The sequence below is a fragment of the Siphateles boraxobius genome, unplaced genomic scaffold (genome assembly GCF_051911475.1).
Source record: "Siphateles boraxobius isolate OS27281-9 unplaced genomic scaffold, OSU_SipBor_1 204, whole genome shotgun sequence".
NCBI classification, from domain to species: domain Eukaryota; kingdom Metazoa; phylum Chordata; class Actinopteri; order Cypriniformes; family Leuciscidae; genus Siphateles; species Siphateles boraxobius.
Genome location: NW_027508816.1, coordinates 1,533,149 through 1,537,500, shown reverse-complemented (window position 1 = coordinate 1,537,500; position 4,352 = coordinate 1,533,149).

Here is a 4,352-nt window from a genome sequence, read left to right as displayed (position 1 = left end):
GGGCGCCGCCATCTTTACAATATTGTCTTTGAACTTCCGTTTTTGCGGTCGCTCTGTATATTTCTATGGCATCGCTGTCCAGCAGTAATTAGCTGGTGAAGTTGATTTACTTATTGTAGAGTTAACGAAAGTTATCATGAGTATCGTAATGTTTATCATAAGCATTGTAAAGCATATGTCTTAACAAATGGACCTTGGAATTTTTTTTAACGAGCCGTTCATTCATAACTACGCAAGATCGCTGTGAAAATACAGACCGGAAGTCAACAGACAACGAGCTCAGCGCTGAAAAGAGGCGTGGCTACATAAGGTCTATAGATATAGAATATAGAATGTTACTATTAATGGATCAAGTGTTGATAAAAAAAAGATGCGTCTTCATCTGTTTCTTGAATATGGTAAAGTCTCAGCAGCTCATGCGAGCAGCTGTTGGGAACCAGTGCAGGTTTATGAAGAGAGAAGTGACTCTTCGGCTCGATAAACAGACTCTTGTTGCAGCATCTGGATCAGTTGCAGAGGTTTGACAGTGATGCTGGAAGGAGAGAGCATTGCAGTCCAGTCTGGATAGAACAAGCTACAAGTTGTGTAGCTCCGATAGGAAGGGCCTGATCCTCCTACGTTGGGGTTACATTTTTCGATAGTTCACTTTAGACATTCTACTAACTATAAGTAACTTTTCAAGTACATGTCAACTAACTCTCATTAGAGTATTAGTAGGCTCTAGGCTGTAGTAGACTGTCAGTAGACTGGTAGGTTATAGTTAGGTGTTATGGGTTTCTTTTAGGAGAATAAGTTGACTTGTAGTTGAGAAGTTACTTATAGTAAGTAGAATGTCTGTTGGGGGACCAACAAAATAAAGTGTTAGCAAATATTAAGCAGACAGTCTACTAATACTCTAATGACAGTTAGTTGACATGCAGTTGCAAAGTTACTTATAGTTAGCAGAATGTCTAAAGTGGACTATCGAAATAAAGTGTTACCAAAGTTGGTCATTTGTGACATATTTGAGCTTGAGGAACAAGAACAAATATTGGGCGGGCTTGATTTGATGGTGATTTGATGGTGGAATTGATTGGATGGTTGTGGTATGCTATTGGTGGATCTCATGTGAGTGACAGGTTGCCCTGCCCTCCTCATCAGAGAGAGGAAGAGATGCTGCAAGAGGAAGTTATTCTGATTCAAGATTATTAAAACAATAATGATGTGCACTGATCAATCATTTATCATAAACACTGCAAGATTCCATTTTAAAAGTCCACTTTGACTGAGTTAGTCTAGCCAAAAAAATAATAATACTCTAATCATTTACTCACCCTCAAGCCAAGCCATACAATATATTTATGACCTCTTTCTTTCTTTGTAATACAGCAATATTCTGTTAAAAGTATGAATGATCAATAATGACTTTATAATTACTAATAATATAAGTAGGCTATGTTTTCACTGTAAAGCTGGTCAAGTGATCATGGACTGTTATAGTTTAGCGGCTTAGTAGATTATGTTCAGGTGAGGGTTCACAATATCACTGTCCATTATTGTTTGTTTTAATATAAACCTTGAATGACCTGCGAGTAACGGCAACATTATCAGAATGCGTTCACAGATTAGCTACTGTCACAGTTTGCTTAACCTCTGACTGCCGCTCGGCAGGAGGCAAAGGTTGAAAACACAGTCATGTCGTTACCCAGATTACTTTACGATTCGTCAGGCACACCAGGGAGGAACCAAGAGCGACACACACACACACACACACACACCCCAGTCTACTGACGGCCTTCATATCGCGCGCTTTACTGTTAACAGGAGCAAAGGGTGTTTTGTGCGTGAGAGCATCAGTGTCTGCATTACCTATGACACATTAAAGCTTTCATTCTGTGAACTGACGAGAGATTCGTGGCTCTTGTCACATCTCGTCTGGAGTCTGGAGGAGACAGCGATCTCTATCCTGCTCCTTCTGCACTCATATCTTCCCTCAGGTCCAGCTCCACTACTTTGCTTTATTAAGGCGCTGGCCCTTTAAGAGCACGTGTGTGTGTGTGTGTGTGTGTGTGTGTGTGTGTGTGTGTGTGTGTGTGTGTGTGTGTGTTTGTGTGTGTGTGTGTGTGTGTGTGTGTGTGTGTGTGTGTGTGTGTGTGTGTGTGTGTGTGTGTGTGCGTGCGTGCGCGCGCGCGCGCGCGTGTGTGCGTGTGTGCGTGCGCAGAGAACTCAGACCTGTTCATGGACCACATCTGAAGCTCCAGCTTCTGCTCAGATCGTCCTTGTGTTTGTGCGTAAAGAGAGGAATGACCAGCAAGATGATGTTGTAAAAAACTCCAAAATAGACCCTATCTGCTTTAACGTGCTGAAGTGGTTTTGATTGTGACTGTTGCTCGACTGCTGTTGTTATGGCACCACATCTGGATAAAACACTCACTAAGAATATTGTTGACAAAAAAAACAAAAAAAAAAAAACCACTTGACAAACATTGTCCTGGTTTGACCTACATCTCTCTTCCTCTTATAATGCAGTCTAACCAAGTCTAATAGAACTCTTTCTTGACTCAATTTTAAGGAGACACGTCTTTCATGTGTAATGGGTTTTTATAGCCATAAAGTATGTTTACAAGCCGCTTAATTTATAATATTGAATTAAAAATGATTGTGAATATGAATTTTCTTAATTGTCGCATTACACACGTGACTCAAGAGTGTGTTTATGTCCGGAGGAAGATTAGAATATTAAACACCACAATCAAACTCACACACTGTATTGATGTTATTTTTTATTGTCTCAATGTGCATATTTTGCACTTTCTGTTAACTGTGTTGGATTGTATCAGTGTGTAAATTGTTTATCGGTGGATGTTGAGTTTTTCTAATGTACTGCATCGTTGCAGTTTTTATTCCTTGTGTCTATGTGACAATACAGAGAATTAAACTGAATTTATACATAGCTAACTATTATTATTCAAATCTTTGATAGACTGATTTTGCAACACCACGAATTGAATATTTTAAATTGCCTATACTAGGCTATAATTTAATATAATATGCTATCATATTTATAATATTTGTCACATCACATTATTAAGAGGTACTATAGGCTAATGCATGTTTCCATTGTGTGCTCCTTCAGAGAAAAGTTCATGGCTAATTCTTTTTAAATCATTCTGCATGTTTTTGACATTAGATAAAGTAAACTCTTTTTTTACACAATTTTTACAATTGAAATTTCTGTTTACATAAATATGTAAAGAGAACACATTTCGACTGGACTCATTTGTTGATTATATTTCTAAAGTGTATTGTAACAAGAGCATCTCTTTTTAAGAGACATTTCTTGCAAGTTTTGTCAGCGCATTTCAAACCAATGTGTTTTTGGAAAGAAAGAAAATAAAATAATTTCGCCCAAACTGCCTGAAATAATGATACATTGGCTTTTCATAACTGCTAATCTGAGTCTTTTATCAGTCAAATTAGTAGCTTTAAATAATCCACATTTGAAATATTATGTGATAAGCGATTTCTGTTTGTTAGAAATCATTAGTCGTAAAAAAAATCATAGCATCGAAGACAAGCACTTTTTTGTTTATGATTATTTCTATTTTGCATATGTTCGGCTGTGATTTTCACACTATAGCTTAAAAATGTATTTTTAGTAATTTTAGTAGGCCTACTACTATAAATAAACACATCATCTGTGAACACACAGAAGAGTTTGATTCCCGCTCCCGAAAGCATCGGTAATCAACTTTATAAGTTCCGTCGTTATCAGTTCAACGAGTCGGTTTGGCTATAAATCTTTTATTTATATATCCTTTATAGCCTACAAATTTCATTTAGTTGTCAAGGAATGTAAGAGTTTTTGAAGAGTGCGCATGCGCATAGCCCGCGCGCTGTAAAGCTTTTGATTGAATCCGGCAAAATAACTGAGAAAATATAGTCCTCAGATGCCATGTTCGTAACTTATATAAACAAATCTAGCATTAATTCAATCTCAAACGTATTCATCCACCACCCGAATGACATCATTAACCACCGTGGTTGAACGACAGGTTTGCGAGAACGGTGGATAAAGTCGTGATTAAATTTATTTCTTCAACGATGATCGTATAGTTGAGTTGATCGGGAAACACACACAGATAAACTGATGCACTCAGAGCCAGGAGAGGATAACCGTAATGAGAAGTGACTTCTAGAGCCAGTGATCCATGCAGGTTATTAGTGTTGTCACGAAATGTTGCAGATGCTCCTGCGCATGCGCACTACCCCTTCTGCCAGGTCATGTTACAGCCATGATTTTACTATTAAATTAAACCCGTGCAATGAGTTAAAGCATTTCGATGGAGAGCCATATAGTTCAAAATCTGGAT